Genomic DNA, 20,711 nt, shown 5'->3' with positions numbered 1-20,711 from the left:
GCGGGGAAGAATGAGGAGGTGGAGAAGGAAGGGGAAGAATGGGTGCCAATGGATAGATTAGGAGGAGGAGGAGGAGGAGGAGTAAATGAAAAGGAAGAGGAGAGGGAAGAGGGGGAGAATTGGGTGCGTGCCAATGGGTGGATAAGGATGGAAGAGAAGGAGGACTGGGAGAAAAAAGGAGAATATGAGGAGGAATACGAGGAGAATGAGGCAATGAAAGATATACTAAAAAGGTGGAAGAAAAGGAGGAGGAGGAGGAGTAGAAGAATGAAGAATAGGTACCAATGGGTGGATAAGGAGATAAGTAATGAAGGATTAGGATAGGCAGGAGTGGGAGAAAAGAAGAGGAGGAGGAGGAGGAGGAGGTGGTGATAAGAGAGACGAAGGATGTATGAGAAGAAAGTTTAAGAATCGGCGGTAAAAGGTTTATCTTCTTCTCTCGTCGCGTGTCAAGAGGCGACGGGCGGCGTGTGAGGTCTAACAGGAGGGAGGAGGAAGAGAGGTCCAAGTAGCTAATGAAAGAAGAGGAAGGATAAATACCAGTAGGTGAATTAGGAGAGAAAAATAAAGGAACAGTGAGAGAAACGAAGGAGAAACATGATAAAAGAGAGGATAAAGCAAGTGTATTATCCCAAAGAGACCCACCGGGAGGTAAAGAGGAGATGATGATAATGATGTAATATAAAAATGAGATTAAAAGAGGTGGAAAAACGGCTGACCAAAGATGGGAAGAGTTGAAAATCTGTAAGAGCAACATGACGCGCTGGGGGTAAGTTGCTGCTTGAATATTAAGACAATGGAGGTGTGGGAGGAGAGAGGTGCTCAAAGACGGCGAAAAAATTACAACCTATAAACAAACACATCAAGAGTCGTTATGTATAGAGATAAACATGTGTTAAATGATAAATATCAATAAATCAGTTCTTATTGGTTATTACAAATGACAATTAAGATTCATCGTTGGCTCATTTAAGGCGTGGAAGGTCAGAGTTGTTATAGTAATGTAGAGATAAAAATGGCCAAAATAAAATATGATAAATAATGTTAAATATGATGAGGGATGAGTGGGGTAAAACTAATTCTTCTTCTTCTTCTTCTTCTTCTTCTTCTTCTTCTTCTTCTTCTTCTTCTTCTTGTCTCAGTCATACACCATAAAAGCAGAGGGCACACAAACCTGGTGAAACAGATAAGATGACTAGGGTCTCATGCATGGTGATGGACAATAGATAATGTTGATAATAAAGTGTTTCTGACAGGCAGGAAGGATCACACTCGTCAAAGCTCCATTTTGGTCTATCTTGCGGCCATCCTGACATACCCTGTGCCCGCTCCCAGGTGCTGTATTTGGCTAATCTCTTACACCTACACTCCGTTGTTCGTTTTTTTTTGTGTGTGTGTGTGTGTGTAAATGTTATAAAAACGGGTTTGGTTCTGGTCTGTTGAGAATCTTAAGAACTACTAATAACTTAATGATGATTTCAGTTGGGGCGACACTGTAACTAGTCTTTATGTATGTACTGTGTGTGTGTGTGTGTGTCTATTCATCTCCTATTCCCCTCTTTCTATCCACCTCACCCCTATCACCCTCCACCTCCTCCCCACCCCTATTCTCTTACCCTTCCCTTCTCCTCCTCCTCCTGCTCCTCTTCCTCATCCTATTCCTCCTTCTCCTCCTCCTCCTCCTGCTCCTCCTCCTCCTCCTACTCCTCCTCCGGCTCCTCCCCCTCTTTAGTAGTGTCATCATCACAACGAGAGTACACATCACCCTCCTCTTCAACTCGTCCACTACCCACCTCTATACCCCATAATCAACGCTGGTATTTTTTTCCTCCTCTCTCCCTGTTGGTGGAAAGTGGTTACGGACCGACAACAGAAGCCTCATCACCTATTGCGCTCCTTAAGTTATCATGATGTAAGCGATAGTTCTTCATTACATTGTTATTTCTATAGCTGTCAGAAACCCGGTGGTGTGAAAACAAAAAGTATCTAGGGGGGTTTCTTCACGGTGGGTCAGGTATGCAAGGAATGGTCGAATCCTCTCCTCCTCAACATCGACCGAATCCGAACCCCTGAATTCTGAACCTCCCAAATTCCGTATCCCTGAACTCCGAACCCCTCGAAATCCGAATCCCTGAGCTCCGAATCCTTCGAATTCCAAACACATCGAACTCCGAAACCCCAAACTCAATCTGGAAGTAAACGAGTCATTTAAAAGCAGTGGTATCATATTTTTTTATAACTTATAATATCCAACGAAGTAACGTAAATAACATAAAAAAAAAACGATAACTTTCATTACATTTTAAACTATGACTCGGTTACTTCAGGAGCGGGTTTGTGGGTTGGCGGGTTTCATGGATTTGTGGGTTGGCTGGTTCGTGGGTTTGTGGGCTCGTAAGTTTCTCGAGTTTGTGGGTTCAAGTAGTGGTTTTTATACCCCAGCGTGTTCACTAGGTAGAAAGTAGACACATGTTCCCCGGATGTGAGCTGACAGAGGGTGAGGGAATCATTGCTGGCGTGGTGGACGTTCCTCAAGGGTCTGGTGACTGTGTTGCGCAGAGTCACCGATTAAACAGGTATTTTCTTATCAGCGTAATATGTGCACGCCACGCCAATCCGATATGGTTCTGACTGTGTGTATGTGTGTGTGTGTGTGTATGTGCGTGTGTGTGTGTGTGTAAGAGGTGGGGAGCAGTCGTGTTCCGTTGATCAACAAGATAGCTCTAGTAACTACTTGATCTGTCCTCGCCTCATAAGACCTTTAGAAACAAAACATAGATCTTCTTAGGTACTCAATATAGTGTCTTAATTCTAGAGTACAACAGTGAAGTACAAGTGAGTTAGTTATCATCCTTGTGCTGATTGTGCGACCTAAGTGCGGATATGGATAACAGGGACCTAATAACGGATGTATATAACGGGTGACATGACAGCTGATATGGATAACGGGTGACGTAACAACACTCATAAATAACAAGGACCTCAGAATCGTACCCTTGGGGAATCCTTACTCCCTCTACCAAATAAGACTCTTGGACCAGGAGTATTCCAGGAATCCTACAGGAAAGGAAGATGAACTACTCGTATCCTACATAACAACAGCTCACACACTATGCTTGCAACCGGACTCTTAAAGTTTAGATATGCCAAGGCCAAGTAAAACACCACGGCTCTCATACACCTCTTGTATTAGCAACACTCCCGGACAACATCTGGCGCCATCGTGTGTGTTATATTTTTCTGTTTTTATTTTCTTTTTCTTTTTTGTCGCATCTCAACAACTACCAGTGTTTTTTTTTTTTTTTTTACTGGTCGAAAACGAGTTAATCCACTTCCACCAGTCGAGAGTCAGTAAAGCGTACAGGAGACACGAACTGTTTTCTTGATGACAGGGGACACAGATGCATACATCATGAACACAGCGACTGACGTTGTGGGGGGAAGAGGAAGAAATTAGATACGAGTACAGGTAAAATATCTAGTACATTGATCCAGTAAGAACGAATTGCCTTTCTATGCTTGTTTTTTTTTTTTTATGTTACCACGAAGAGAATCCAAAGAAATAATGTATTTATAATTTTAAGTGTGTGTGTGTGTGTGTGTGTGTGTGTGTGTGTGTGTGTGTGTGTGTGTGTGTGTGTGTGTGCGTGTGAACATGTTTTTATTGATTCCGTAAGTCAGTGGGTCATCACGATTAGTTTCCCACCAGGAGACAGCTTGACAGACACCTAGGTTCACCCTCCACAAGAGTACAAGGACTTAGTACCCTTTGACGTATATTAAACAGGATCTAGAGTTGAGTAAAGACATAAATCAAGGTGTTAGAGAGATCACCCTACCTGCCCTCAACTTCCTCACACGCCTTTCAACCACAACAGAGACGACACCATCACCTCCACCACCTCGACCACACCTTCTTCAGGAGTTATAGTCTGGGCACACCTATAGAGCACATGGTCTTAAATTCTGGGAGATATCTCGTTACCTCAGTATTTTGTTTCATATCTGCTTGGTGGTTAGGTGAGGTTAGGTGAGGTTAGGTTTGACCACACACACACACACACACACACACACTCACATATATAAACAATGCATGTGTGTAGTTCATATGTATATGTGTGTGTCAGTGTGTATTTGATCTGTATATGAGTGTGTAGCCTATATGTGTGCTCATGTGTGTAAGCACGGATGCATACTGAATGGTTACCTGTATATGTGTGTGTGTGTACTTTCCTCTGCTTACACTGGCATATTTGAACATTCCTGGTTATATTGACACTCTGTTAACTTTTCACTCCAGTTTCTATTAACAAAAGTCAACAAAAGACTAATCACCCGTACTTTCCTCTCTCTCTCTCTCTCTCTCTCTCTCTCTCTCTCTCTCTCTCTCTCCCTACGTCTGTCTCTCCCTTTCTATACTTGCTTCTCTCTCTTTCTTTGTTTCTTAGTTTCTCTTTTTCGAGAAGAAGAAGAAGAAGAAGAAGAAAAAGAAGAAGAAGAGTCTCCTCTGTCCGCCTTCCCTGACTTGATTGATGCAGATTATTACCTTATGTGGGATTTATTTATTTATTTTTTTTAAAGTCTGATTATTGGTCATCTTTGTTACGTAAACGAGTGTATTTTTTTAGACTTCAGTTATACTGTGCTTACAACCGAATGAAACTTGCGTCAGTGAAGGTGAGAATGGGTGTAAAGGATGGGGCAGAGTGGGGCAAGGTGAAGGAAGGTGGGGCAGGGTGATAAAGGACGGGGTGAGGGTGGGATAAGGTGATAAAGGACGGGGTTAGGGTGGGACAGGGTGAGGAAGGACGGGGTGAGGGTGAGGCAGGGTGAGAAAGAACAAGGTGGGGCAGGATGATGGTTGTGTCAACTGACTTGAGCAAAACTGCATCACTTCGCCCCATTACCTCGTGTCCAGAGAGCAATTTATATATCCTGGGGGTTGACACCGTAAATATGTCTCATGAGTTATCAAATTTGTGAGTTCCCGACGACGTTACGTGATGCTGATGCAAACAAGGGTCCACAATTTTTGGTATTTAGATTACAAGGACGTTGCTTCCGCTTCGTTCTGTTTATAAAATAGCGAGGCGGGTATATGTATTTATGAATAAGTCTTTCGGTTTGTATTCCCGCGTGCCTGAGACTTCAACCTATGCTAATGAATGTCTTAAATTGCGTTTTAAAATGTCAGGCGGCAGTCGGAGTTCCTTTCGATATATGTCGAGACTTGGGGAGAGAAATGAGTGTGTCCATAATATATTGTGAAGTAACTCCTCCGCCTCAGGAATTTACTCGACACCGTAGCTCACACACACTATCTGTGTGTTGTCACATTTAGTCCTTTGCATAAGATAAAAAAAATCCACCTGCTGCTCTCAGTGCGGCGTCGAGAATGTCGCTCTGTTGACCGCCTCCTCTTCCTCCTTCTCTTCCTCCTCCTCAGCTCTCCACCCTCGACAATAGTCCATGAAAGTAAGATTTATCCTTCCTCCTCCTGCTTCTCCTCCTTCCCCCCCACCTCTCCACCTCATCCCGCTCCCTCCTCCTCCTCCTTTGTTAAGTCTTACTCAACAAAAACCAGATCGAATAGTTTCGCATCGCACATCAATCGCGGATAACTTTTACTTTAACCAATCAAAAGCTAAATATTCAAGCGATACCCCAGCCTCGTCCAGCCAACCGGAACCGCTATATAATGTTGTTGTTTTTTTATCTGTCGCCTTCTTGATCCACTGTTGAGCGCTGGCGGCCTTCTAGAAAGTGGCCGCCAGCATAAACCAAACCAAATTAATGATAGACATCACTTTTATCTGGAAGTAAACAGTGGTGAGCAATTAAGATTGGCCGTCTTCTTCCTGCCTCGAAAGTGGGCGCGTCGATAAAGTAAGCATCGGCCCACATAACTTGCCTTTTTGCTCGCCGCCCGCGAACACTATCACCCAATAAAGCTTTCACTTCTTGCATTTGTTACTCACTAGCGTTCTACATCTGGCTCCGCATAAACCACCGCTGGGGAGAGAGAGAGAGAGAGAGAGCCGGACGAGCTTTTCATCCTGCCTGATATTCTTCCTCGCCTTTCTCGCGATTTCGTCTCTCGTGGATTTTTCTTATCGTTCTAACAGCAGTCACTTACACCTCACGTCCATACACCGGCCACATGTCCCGTGAGGATAAGGAAAATACTTGAGATTCATTTAACCTGTTAATGATCTTAAAAGGGAAATACATCATCATCATCATCATCATCATCATCATCATCATCATCATCATCATCATCATCATCATCATCAATATATATGCTTTATCTGAATGTGGGGAAACTATCTACGAATAAAGTAAGAAAGGCAGAGATGGATAGAGAGGTGACTGTCCCAGATGTGTTGGTGGGAGAGGTCTTGGTGAGAGGGTGTGTCAGGGAGCCACACTCTCTCTGGGTCTTACTCTCAATTTACTGCTCTTTGAGACTTCCGCATACTGAGCCTTGTGCACCTGAATGTGTTTAAACCTTTTTTTACCTTTTAAGTTTTGATTATTATTGTGTTGTTACTGTACTTTCTTCCTCTGTTAATGAGTTGTATCTTAATATACTCCAAGATGTTCTTCAGGTCATTAAAATAATTAATGTTTGAATTGTATGCATTTTTATATATCTGAAATAAATGAAATATTATTAAATAGATGTGTGTGTGTGTGTGTGTGTGTGTGTGTGTGTGTGTGTGTGTGTGTGTGTGTATGTGTGTGTGTAATAATAATAATAATAATAATAATTAACGGTTTATTGAAAGAGCTTGGCAGCCAGAAGGCTGAAAATATACAGTTACATATTTAAGGAATGGGTTACGAATTACAAATAATATACAAGTAATATAAGTGACACAAATAAAACATATAATAACTAGATGGGGATCAGCTCAAACTACAGTTCATTTCAACATAGTGACAGTGTAAGGAGCAGTGTTTACTGGGAGTGAATACACTGATTTATTACAAGTTATTGATAATTTTTACAATGGTTGGGACTGGGCTGTTCTTATAGCGATCAGTCGTGCACGTATGGGCTGGATGCGGTGTGTGTGTGTGTGTGTGTGTGTGTGTGTGTGTGTGTGTGTGTGTGTGTGTGTGTGTGTGTGTGTGTGTGTGTGTGTGTGTGTGTGTTCAGTGGTATGAAGAGTGAAGAAACATTTATAATTTAGGTAACAGACAGATATTTTTCCATTAAATAAACATTTCCTGTAAACATCATCAGTATTAAGAATGACGGGAGAAAATTTAGTTGGTTCAACTAATCGTTTTATTTACAGCATTTGTTCCTATTTCTTTTAATGTTTACGATAAATAACATACGGTAAGCGTTTCTTTTTCCATAAGTTTGTAATTTAGTTTGTGTTAGTATATTGACTATACTAATTACTTCAACAGAATTGCTCTCCATTCGGAAATAACAAATTAATTTAAATTTTATCTGTAACAAAATCAAATTAAAACTATTATTATTTCCTGTAACTACATTAGTGAAGTACAGAGAGGAGTCCACACATCTGGTTACAATTTTCAGAGGGTACAGCGGTCTCCCTTTATGACTAGCGAGGAAGCTTTGGTGCAGAAGAGTAAGGATGTCAGCAAATTGGTTGGAAGTGTAACGAATATAGTAACAGCAGATGAGCTAGCAGGTGAACTTCGGAATCATAATAATTCATAATAGTGTAGTGACAAGTTGGTTGAAGCATTAGTTGGGGGTGAAGTGGGGAGCCCTTAGCGTTAGCAGGACTGGGACGAAGGAGAATTTTCATTTTAATCAAATTGTCGGTAAAAAAAAATAATAATCGAGACGCTGAACGAGCTAAATAATTCCTAAGGGAATGGAAGATAGCTATTGGAGCACTGAAATGAGTTACAAGATGATGTGGTTAGGTGAGGTTAACCAAAGTAGCTCATCCGACGGAGGTATTGAATATGTGGAAGGTGATGACGAGGTAGGCCGGAGATTCAACTGACATAACTGTTCAAGGGAGAACATTAGAGTGAGATGCTGGAGAAAAAAAATGGAACTTATTGATGACTGGAGTGAGTGGAGAAACAGCTGTGTACCTCAAGGTCCTTCTAAGAGTAGAGTAAAGGGTCGGTATACAGGAAATTTTTAGTCTCCAGAGAACTGTGAACACACAAAGTTTTGGGATCCGGGAACTTTGGACTCGGAGAGCTTTAGAACCAGACGGCTCAGGTGTTTGGATTGGAGTACTGTGTATTCGATGAATTCTAGATTCACGAACCCCTTGAATTCAGACTCCGGACTTATTGAGTTCCTAAATCAGGATATTCTGTCTTATTTTTTTATCTCAGGGTAGTCTTGGTCTGGTGAGCTCTTGATCATTTATTCCAGTCTTAAATAAAATGTTTTGTTGCTATGATAATATTAGTCTCCCTTCTTAACTCAACTCCGCCTCAAGGTTGACCTCAAGCCTGTCAGTAGGAAGACCTCGTGATCACCCCTGCCTACAGTTGTGTGCTTTGAGGTTTTTTTCGATCCTGAGTTTGATATGTTGGGTGGTAGTCATTAGCGAGGTTATTGTTATTTTCATTTCTTCTTACTGGGGTTTGTCAGCCGGTCCCCTCCATGGAGTTCTTCAGGCCACGGCTAAACACGGTGATGGGTCTAGTCCATTCCTTCTGTGTGACCAAACCATCTCTCTTGTCGTCGCCCTTCGTCCTACAACGTCTTGTCTAATCCCATAAATATTATTTAACCCCAAAATATATTTACTCTGTGAAATACAATACATAAATATTTTTCATTAGAAAGTTTATATGTATTTGTAGTTACGTACATAAGTAAAATCTTTAGTTTTTGTGTACTTTAGATTTAGGTGGATAGAGATATGATTAATGTAGCCATCCAGAACGGCTGTCAACAGTGAATAGGTTTCCCCCCCACTCTATTTTGAGCATCAGTTAGGCAGGGAAGCCACTCCTGCAAGTTATTGTCCTGAGAATACTGGCAGCAGTTTTCCATTCAATACACCAGTCTGATGAAAGTTGTTTCAGTTGTATGAATTCATTGAAATTGTCTACTATTGTATTCTCGCTGTTGTGTTTATTCGCAAACTTCAGAATCTGCACACCGCTCCGTGTACCAAATCTCCAAGAAACGACGACTCATGGGAGATTAAATACGGTGTGAATATAAGCAGATAAGGGCCACATAACACCATCTCCCCAACATCTGAGCTAGACCACAATAATCACCTCTGAATTATATTAACAAGGCTTGAATCTTTTAAAAATTACTCAGTATCTACATCACAAAAAAAAAAATCTTCCCGTTTAAAAAAATAATAATAATAAATAAATAACTGGATTTTTGTATATCTGAGACTGAGAACTTTACAAATAATTCAAAAAACCTTAAGGGCATAGTAGAACTTATTCCGAGAACGAAGATACTTATTTGAGATGTACGGGAGGTATAATGTATCGTAAGGGGCTTTAACACGATAGATAGAGAGATAGATAGAGAGAGAGAGAGCGAGAGAGAGAGAGAGAGAGAGAGAGAGAGAGAGAGAGAGAGAGAGAGATCTGTATAGGAAAACTGGTGATACTGCAGATAAGAGAATCAACCTCGTAAAGCGTCGCTGGGTCTCACACTCCCTGGACGACGGGAATGTTTGACCGTAGCCTCCCTGCCTGCCTTCTCTTGTCACCCATCACCCGGGCTCACATTCACCCTCCCACGTTCACCCATTATGTTCAACACACGCGTTTACACTCATGAGATCACGCTTAAAATCCCACGTTCATATGCCGACATTAGTAAACCTACGTTCCCTCACACACACACACACACACACACACACACACACACACACACACACACACACACACACACCTTATATGTCATCATTTTACCCTCTACATTATTTCCTGGTCTTAGAGTAAACACATTTTCCTTATAGAATCAATTTACTTTCCCTCTCTTGGAACAAGGGTATTTTCTCACCCCAAAGGCAGACTTGTTTATCCACCCTTAAAGTAAATTTATTTTCCTGATCCTAAAGCAAATTTATTTCCCTTCTTGAGTAAATTAATTTTTCCCACGTCTTGAGTCAACTTATTTTCCTGATCAATAAGTGAACTTGTTTTCGCAACCATAGAACAAACTTTTTTTCCTAATTACATACCACTTATTTTCCTAATCCTGTAACACTTATTTTCCTAATCCTAAAACAAATATTTCCCTTAACCCTAAAATAAAAAAAATATTTCGTTCTTAGTACAACTTAACTTACCATTACTCCTGTCACTTCCATCCTGTTGATCACCTCGACTATGGAGATTCTTCTGTTGTTACTGTTACTGTTGATGTGTCTTCCCGTTGGCTATTTGCACATGTGTGTTGTGTAGCTTCGAGCAGTGACTCCTGGCAAGTGACCTTCCTACCTGACACACAACCCAGGCGGAAACTTACTGCATGACTCCTCTCGCTGTAGCAATAAATGACAGAATAAACTACGGGGGTAAAAATAACAGCTGTAGGAGAGAGCGAGTCAAGGGTGAAGTCTACAAGAACAAAAAAAAATAAGATAATGGAGGGAAACAAAATTATAGAGGTTATCAGTGAGAGTTATGAGTGGTGGTGATCTTGACGTAGGTGAGTTATGTATGGGAAGTAAACATTGAAGATTAGTTAGTTACATTTCTTAGAAGTAAATTATTCCTTGTCAAGTCCTCATTTACGAGAGCTTGTTTTATTTTGTTTTGCTCTCTCTCTCTCTCTCTCCATTGTTTTGAATCTTTCCATAGATCATAGATTCCGTTTGAGTATATATTTATCTTACAACACGGGAAGCTTATCTACAAGGAAGCCTAGACGTCGTAATCCAATGTAACAACTACCAAAGCATATCGTACCCTAAGATGTACAGCAATAAAAAAAAAATTATGTTTTGTCTCTGTGGTATGAGTGTTGTGAGAGAGTTGAGTGTCGTGAGAGAGTTGAGTGTTGTGAGAGAGTTGAGTGTCGTGAGAGAGTTGAGTGTCGTGAGAGAGTTGAGTGTTGTGAGAGAGTTGAGTGTTGTGAGAGAGTTGAGTGTCGTGAGAGAGTTGAGTGTCGTGAGAGAGTTGAGTGTCGTCTTGTATACGTAGTTACACTTAGAACACAACCACGTGATGTTTTACAATCAAAAGTCGTAAAATATAGAGCTAAAAGGGGTCCTGGGTTCTGGGTCGGCTGTCATTCTTTTAGGGAAAAAATTAAAAGCAAAAAAGAAGTTTGCTGTTAGACTTATAAACGAAAACCACAACAAGAAAAAAAAAATGTCTTCCCAGTGTTTATCGGTTACCAATGATATTTTTTTTTTTTGTTTCGTCATACATGTTTATTTTTATTTTTCCTTCGGGTAAACTAGTGAGTAACTCCAGGACAGTGTGGGTAAGTTAACACCGAGTAACTTCATGTTTGAGATAATTAATTTTTTGTTGTGTTGACTGAGGAGAAGCCCCACATGACCTTCGTAAATGATCAATGTTTGTTTACCTCCTTTACAAAACTTGAAGATATGTTTACTCTATTCACACCACAAATTTACATTAGAACGGATAAATGTTTATAAATACATTACAATCTTCCTTAAACTTAACCTAAAGGATAATTTATATGATTGATGATAACATATGACAGTGTTACCAACTCCCAGGGGAAAAAAAAACAAGGAATAGACTACGAGAAAGATGTGGAGGTTAATGTATGGATTTATATAGAAGTAATTAGTGTTTATGAATACATTATTAGGTAAGAGGCAACTGTTATGTAGACGAAGTTACTTTGTTGAGGTGTCTGATGGTCCAGTAACCCCCACAGACGATAAGTAAACAATTACTTTTAAGATGTTGGTCAATTATGAATCGTATCTGTTCTTGCTTTACCACATTCAAATTTAAGATCGTAATCATCTCTCTCTCTCTCTCACCTGAACCATCATCTCACTTCCCTTTCCCCCTTAGGGTATGCCGTTGAGCAGATCACTTCCTTCACCTTGTTGATAAAGGAATGACGTGTTACCTGTCAGCACCTGTGTATAATATGTTGAATGAAGAATCTGTCATATGTATTTGTGTTGGATGTGTTTTGTCAGCTGCTTCACATCTGAAAGATTTGAAAGAAGTAGCCGTGTGGATGTGTGTGTGTGGGAGGAGAAGGATGTGTGGGGGCTGTGGGGTGAGGAGGGTGTGTGTGTGTGGGGGAGGGTTGTGTGTGGGGGAGGAGGGTGTGTTCGGGAGGAGGTTGTGTGTCTGTGTGTGTGCGTGTGTTTAATTGATAGTACAGCCTGACACCAGTAAAATTAATGCCCATCAAACAATGAAGTTAAGTCTTGATCCATTTTTTATTGTTAGGAAGTTATTGGTGATGATGATCGTGTTTTTTTTATATAAAGCAATTTCCACTAGAGGTTTAATTCACCCTCCCATTCCCTCTCCCCCCAAAAGGCTTAAACTTTCTGAAATTCCCTTTGGTCAGATTCAGATTGTGTTAAAAATAAAACAACATCAAGTCAATGAAATACGCACAAAAAAATACACAATATAAACTCCACACAGATGCATGACACACCGGGTTGCATCATCGTAATTTCCTCTGTTCTCGTGTAGTGTGTGTACTCGTGATCCTTGATGGTGTTGGTGTGTGGTATGGAAGACACGACTCCCCTTCCTACGCTCCTTCCCCCTCTCCACCAATCACCGCTGACCCACATACACGATCAAGGGGTGAGGGAATGAGGGGGAGAGCGAGGAATGGGTGAGGGAGGAGTGGGAAGAGGAGGAGGAGTAGACCCCTCTTTCTTGACCATCAGCGGGCGGGCTTTCATCGCACCGCAAACAGTACCGCCCAATTAAGTATTTTTGTCTTGCATACGTTTACTTAACAAGGTAACTAAGCACAACCCTATCTTTAATCAGGACGTAAAGAGTAACCCGAGCTCGTAGCAGGGGCAGGCCAGTCCTTTAATCAGTCCCCAAGGGGCTACGCAGGAACCAAGGCGGGTGGGGGGATGGACATCAGCTTCTCTGCAACGAAGAACACTAATGACTAGTTCTGTCCGTCAAAGTCATCACCCACCGTCACTGCTCCCTGCCAGGTCTGACCCCGGCACTAGGGGCACACCAGAAGGGAGGGAAAGAGCAGCGGCATGGAAGACGGTGGAAGGAAGGGAGGGAAGACGGGGAGGAGAGACAAGAAAGACAGTGCATGGGGGGGCAGGGAAGAGAGGGAGGAGAGACAAGGAAGATGGAAGAAGAAGAAGGGGAGGAAAAAGAAGTTAAACGGAGGGGGAAAGAGAGGGAAGAAGAGGAAGAGAGAGACAGAGAGAGCATGAAGATGGAAGGGAGACGTAGAAAGAGAAAAGAGGAGGAGGGGGAAGAGGAAGATAGGAGAGACAAGGAAAATAGAGGAAGGAAGGGAGAGAAGAATGGGGGCCAGAAGAAATGAAGATGAAAGAGAGAAATAGGTAGAGAGAAAGGGAGGGAGGAAGAGATGTATAAAACAAGGAAAATGGGAGGGAGATATAGCGAGAAAGGATGAAGAAGAGCAAAAGAAAAGTTAAAAGAGAAGTAGAAAGAGAGTAATGATGGGGAGAAGGAACAAGAGAGAAAGAGTGAGAGAAAAGGTGAGAAAAGAAGTTAAGAGAATGGGGAGCTAAGGCAGGTATTGGGGGTGAGAATGAGAGAGATGAGGAAAGGAAATAACTAACGACGATAGCAGAATAATTAGAGTAAAAGGGAAGACAAAAGAAAAGGATTGGAGTATAATAAGAGGATATGAATGAATGTTTGGAGTGTACAAGGTAACTAGTGGCCTGTCCAATGCTTTAAAAAAAATAAGAAAAATACATGGGATAAGACAACCGGATGGGAAGAAAACATAAGGATAATAATAAATGAGAATGACAAGAAAAATAAATCACATCTTAAGAAAATAGTAATAAAATGAAGACAGTTATATAGAGTTAAAGGAGAAAAACATCATATTTCACCAGTGTTATATTACACACACACACACACACACACACACACACACACACACACACACACACACACACACACACACACACACATAGCAACAACAATAAAGAACTCAAATATTGTCAATCAACGCTACAAATATTATCACTACGTAAGCGTCACATCTACAGCATAAAAATAACTCCAAAATACATAAGGTTGCATCATCGCCTCAACGTAAACGACTAATAATTACACAGAACCTAACCACAACTTCCACTACACAAAAGACTTCAATGATCCCCACTACATAAAAACAAAAACTAAAAACACACAAACATTCTAAAAAATAAATAAATAAAAAAAATACGCTCCTCCCTACATAACCACCACAGCATAAACCACTCATATTATCAACTACATAACTGCCACAACATCATAAATAAAAACTACAATACACACGCTCTACATAAACAAACCACATTCACAACATAAAACAAATACATCACAATAACAGCAACAAAAACAATATACGGCCACTGAAACACTGAGGTTGGAAATGTCCCAAAGCACTGGGGGTTCTTTTAATCCAATTGACATAAAGAGCTACACTCCTTTTGGGGAAACAATAGCATCCCTCCGTCACCTACGTCACCAGACAGGACGGAGGAGGGGAGAGAGGAAGGTGGAGGGAGATAGGGAGGAGGAGTGGGATAGGGAGGAGGAAGGAGAGGGAGGAGGGAGGAAGAGGGAAGTGCGGACGAGGGAGACGAAGAAGGAAAGAAGGTAGATAGGAAGGGAGGAAGAGAGGGAGGGATAGGGGGAAGGAGGAGAGTGAGGAGGGAGAGGGGGGTAGGGAGGGTGGAGAGGAGAGAAGAGGGAGAGAAAGAGGGACAGGGAGAGAAAAAAACGGGTTGAGTTCGCAGGCGAATCTCTCCAACTCTGACCGATTTGACAGCAGAATTGACGGCCAGGATTGACAGAAACTGTAATTATTAGCATGGCAAAAACTTTGACGTCACGTGGGAAGAGAGAGAGAGAGAGAGAGAGAGAGAGAGAGAGAGAGAGAGAGAGAGAGAGAGAGAGAGAGAGAGAGAGAGAGAGAGAGAGAGAGATGGTTTAATGTGCCATGGTTTTCGTTGAATTTTGGTTCCCAAGTGGAGGAAGAATTTTTGGGTGGTGATGATAATGGTGATGATGATGACGATGGGAGAAAGATGGATTTAATTGTAACTGCGGAGTGGGAGGAGAGATGATTAGGATAGTGGTGATTGTGGTGGTGGTGGTGGTGGTGGTGGTGGTGGTAGTAGTGGTGGTAGTAGTAATTGTTATAGTGAGGATGATAGCGACAACGAAGAAAATTATAGAGGCACTGAACATGATATAATTATACAGGTCATTGTGATGGTTACATGCTGTAAATAAAAACAATAATGGTGAAGATGGGTGTGATGATGGTGTGTTGATGGTGTCTATGAAGATATGGATGAAGAATGAGAGTAATAACCGTGGGGGATAAGAGTGTTTTAATAAAGAAGACAAACGCAGAGAAGACAAAGAAATAATGAAATAAGGAGGAGGAGGAGGAGGAGGAGGAGGGGGTGATGATGGTGGTGTTGAAGATTAATCTTGATAATAATGTAAGTGGAGAAGATAATGGTGAATAAGGTGATAAATACAGAATGAAGTACCAAAGATGATGATGACAATGATAAGGGCGATAACTAGTGTGATAGAAGCTGTAAGGAGGAGATGATAGATGAAGATGGTAATAATGGCGAGGGGTAAAGAACAGGATGAGAAAGACTATGATGAAATGATCGTCGATAATGAGGGATAAATTAGAGGGAATAAATAAGAGGAATAGAGGGGAATATTTGATGATAATTAACGTCTTAGGTCACAGGTGTAAATTAATTTGAAAGGAATGAGTCAGGTGTAGTAAGATTACGAAGGGGTTAAACAGGTGTGGTGAGGTATTGCTTGTCACAATAGTAATTTATTATCATTACTGAATGGATAAAAACATCATTAGAGATTGATAGATAATAATGTTAACTTTAGCTGGCTACAATTTTTGGTTTTATTTGTGTCAGCTGACGGTACTGTTGATCACAAAGGAGTCAATAAGACTGTCAGATATAAGACGTCTGAATATATTTTCTATGTTTACTCAATAGAATCAGATTATCACCCTCCCTGGGGGCATGAACTAAGCTCCAGGTTATGATATACAGTAACCAGGGACCCGAGAGCAGTCTAGTTTCCTGTTCCAGCTCCTCAATACTGTGATCCAGTGAGGAATGTTCCATGTACTCTCGGTTATGTCTCTACCCCCCAAAGACCTGGGGACCATCACTAACTCGATTGATTAAGTGTGTTGTCTCTTTATCATCTGCCAACATACACACCATCACACTTCTCGTTGAAGATATTAATAATCATATGGTAAGATATTGCTAATATAACTCAACAAATCTATGAAATTAATTTTCTTTATGTTAATGGTTTAAGAATTCTACCGAAATATTGTATCAAAAGTCGCTTACCTTTTTCTAGCCCCACCCACACCAAAAATAGTTTCTTCAGAGACCTGTCAGCCAGGACTGACGCAGCTACAAACAATACTACTGGTGTAGAAGATTACCCTCGAAGTGACCTCACCCTCGACGATCTCTACACTAGAGAATAGGACCACACATCATCCTCGAAGGCACCTTAACCTCGACGACCTCTGTCTTAGAGAGAGAAGGGGGACTCCATCTTAGCAGCCTCGACAAGACAGTGACAAAGGTTAATCGTAAAAATCCACAACGTACCAACTGTACTCCGCTATGGTCCAGTTGTACCCTGCCATGGTCTAACTTATCCCGCCGTGATTCAGCTGTACCCCGCCATGATCCAGCTGTACTCTGCTATAGTCCAGCTGTACCCCGCAGCGGTCCTGCTGTACCTCGGCTCGGTCCATTTCTACTGCTTTACGATCGAGCTGTTCTACCCACGTTTGCCAGAGGTGTAATATTTAATGTCCCAAGCGAGGTGATAGCTGTATGGGATATTCACCTTCTCTGTCACGACTCATCTCCCCTCCATGGTCCAACTGTACCCCCCTCCCCCCTGCACGCACACACACTTTATAAAAGCGGCTCCTATAACCTGTCTCGGCCCCTTAACCTGGTACTGGAAGGAATTGTTGCATTTATCCCGCTGCTGCACCTGCCATGGTTAAGGTCCCTCTTCACCTTGTGCTTTATCATTTTACTGGTTATTGTATTAACTGTAAATATATATATATATATATATATATATATATATATATATATATATATATATATATATATATATATATATATATATATATATATATATATATATATATATATATATATATGATAGCGGCAGAAGAAGTAGTCGTAATTACTAAATGAAGCCCCCCAAAAATTACAATAATAAATAAGAATAATTACGGTAATTACTGTAAAATTAACTGGATTCAGTTCCTGTAATTTTCAACAGCATGTTGTACACAGATCATTCCCTTGACGCAGTTGACTGGTGGGACTTTTCAGGGGGGTTCATATTTCACTATGACAACAACCTTACTCCCCCCGCCTCGCCACTCCCCTAAGTCCTAGATGGTATCTTTATAACTACTTGCATCATTTATTATTATTATTGCCTTATCACTATTACTTTTAAATGTATTTCGATCACTAACGAAACAAAATGGGTTACGATAGAATAATACAGTGAAGGACTTGTCTCTCAGCATAAACCGTTAGATGGGGGTTTCACATTTAAAACACCCTTGATATAACGCACTTTCCTCTGTATGTAGTCCGTTAAATAGAGGATTTACTGTATATAGATAGAAAAACTGACGAATTTGTTCACTGATATTTACTGAGGTCAAATAGAACACCAACAGTAGACAGTAAATTAACGTCAGCAGCAACAACGGTAACAACAGGGTGTAATAAATGAAGCAGCAGTATTAACGGCAGCACCAGCAACTGGAGTTAAAATGATAAGGATAGTAGCAACAGTGATACTGATAAAACAAAGAAGAGTAGTAGTAGCAGAGTTAGTTGTAGTAGTAGTAGTAGTAGTAGTACAGGTAATAGTAACATATATTTGCTTCCTTTCACGTAAAACGCTTTTTACTATAGTAGCATCAGCAAGGGAGAAGAGAGAGAGACAGAGACATCAGGCAACAGTAGCAACAGCGGATAATAACAACTGTCAGTGGATGTCAATAACTCAGGGGGTTCCTTGACGCTGTTCCCCTTCCCAGTGGTCCATTCATCAATTGATCCGTGATGGTCGGGAAGACTCCTCGGGGGTCACCTTGAGCATCATAATAGTCAGACAGAGCTATAAATACTGGCGTGATTGAGGCGAGTCTTGAAGCCCCGCAATTAGCTAACATTTCCGAGAGCCAGAGACGGTGTGTACGTGTGTGTGTGTGTGCGTGCGAGAGTCGTGGTTTCGGTCCTCAAGGGGTGGCGGTAGGCAATTGTACATCGCTCCAACAATCAGGTGCGATGTACCTCTTTTGTCCAAATTAAGTCGTTTTCCGCGATAAAACATCAGCGCTAAAACCCTGGGTTATCACAGGAATTAAACTAGTCAAAGGAGATCCCATGTAGTGGTTCTGATGCAGAAATCGCGTCGTGGTTTGCTTTAGTGTACCATCTCGTCCTCACTCACTTTGCCTCCACCCTGCTATCCGCTCTGCCTCAAAGACCAAGAATTGTTACACTTATCATTGTGCACTACCGTGATTTTCTGCCGCTACTGTTGATATAAGTATTTTCTGCTACCATATTATCCTCCTCCTCCTCCTAGTCCGTACTCTAGTGTTTGTGGGACGCGGGTGACTGATCAGACGCCAGAGTTTTCTATACAGATTAAATTGGACGAGAACTTCTCATTTTTATCTTGTTTATTACTAGAAGTCGTCACTCGTCACCATAACACACTGCATCTCCACTGCCAACACTCATGACTGTTATAACCGTCCATCAGTCATGACCGCCAGTCATCACTACCAGTCAATGTTACCACAGCCGTCACCACCACCAGCCAGTGTGACCACAAACGTCACCACCACCAGCCAGTGTTACCACAACTGTCACCACCACCAGCCAGTGTTACCACAACCGTCACCACCACCAGCCAGTGCGTTACCACAACCGTCACCACCACTAGCCAGTGTTACCAATAACCCTACCACCACCAGCCAGTGTTACCACAACCGTCACCACCACCAGTCAATGTTACCACAACTGTCACCACCACCAGCCATTGTTACTAACCGTCACCACCAGCCATGCGTTACCACACAACCGTCACCCCACCAGCCAGTGTTACCACAAATCAGGTCACCACCACCAGCCAGCGTTACCAAATCCGCCTACCACCAGCCAGGTTACCACAACCGTCACCACCACCGCCAGCAAGTTACCACAACCGTCACTCCACCGAAGCTAAAGCGCCCACAACCGTCACCCCACCAGCCAGTGTTACCACAACCGTCACCACCACCAGCCAGTGCGTTACTACAACCGTCACCACCACCAGTCAATGTTACCACAACCGTCACCACCACCGTTGCGTTACCACAACCGTCACCACCACCAGCCAGTGTTACCACAACCGTCACCACCACCAGCCAGCGTTACCACAACTTCGTCACCACCACCAGCCAGTGTTGGTCACAACCGTCACCACCACCACCAGCCAAAGTTACCACAACCGCCCCACCAGCCAGTGTTGCTCATACAACCGTCACCACCACCAGCCAGTGTTACCACAAACCGTCGTTCACCACCACAGCCAGTGTTACCACAACCGTCACCACCACCACCAGCCAGTGTTACCACAACCGTCAATTTCACCTTTCAGCCAGTGTTACCACAACCGTCACCACCACCACCAGCCAGTGCCAACACAAATCCGTCACCACCACCAGCCAGTGTTACCACAACCGTCACCCCACCAGCCAGTGTTACCATAACCTCACCCACCAACATGTTCTTCATAACTACCAACTGTTTATATCCCAACGTCTCCTTCCCCCTCACTGTAATCTATCATAGGACCCCTCACCACCATGCATTGTTTGTTGTCGTCATTACCGCCTTACTACACCAGTCATCACCTGATCCTCTATTTACTTTGTTGATCACTAGTCATCACCACAATCTCCATCTCTGCTCATCACCACTACTGTAGCTTTTATATTCGTTTATAACCATTTATCGTCACAGCCTCTATTACTCGACCCTTTCATCACCACTCATCACTAATGACTAGACTACACACCACCAACACTGGCTGTTATACATTGGTTCTTTACTAATCACTGCTCATCACCAGAGCCGGGGTTACCCCACACGGACCTGGTTTTCTTCACCACTCATCACCACCCCACTGGCTCTGTGATCATCACTAACTCCTGGCCCTGAGTTCATCAACCACTCCTCTCTGACTCTGTGTTCATCACCACCACCCCAGGCCCTGTGTTCATTATCACCCCCCCATGACCCTGTGGTCATCACCACTCACCACCACTCCTCTCTGACCCCTATGGTCATCACCACTCCTCTCTGACCCATTTGGTCATCACCACTCATCACCACTCCCCTCTGACTCCTGTGGTCATCACCACCGCTCCCTGTCCTTGTGTTCATCACGAGGCGTCATCATCACTC

Source organism: Homarus americanus, unplaced genomic scaffold (assembly GCF_018991925.1).
Source record: "Homarus americanus isolate GMGI-L3 unplaced genomic scaffold, GMGI_Hamer_2.0 scaffold21505, whole genome shotgun sequence".
In the NCBI taxonomy this organism is placed as follows: domain Eukaryota; kingdom Metazoa; phylum Arthropoda; class Malacostraca; order Decapoda; family Nephropidae; genus Homarus; species Homarus americanus.
This window is presented reverse-complemented; position numbering follows the sequence as displayed.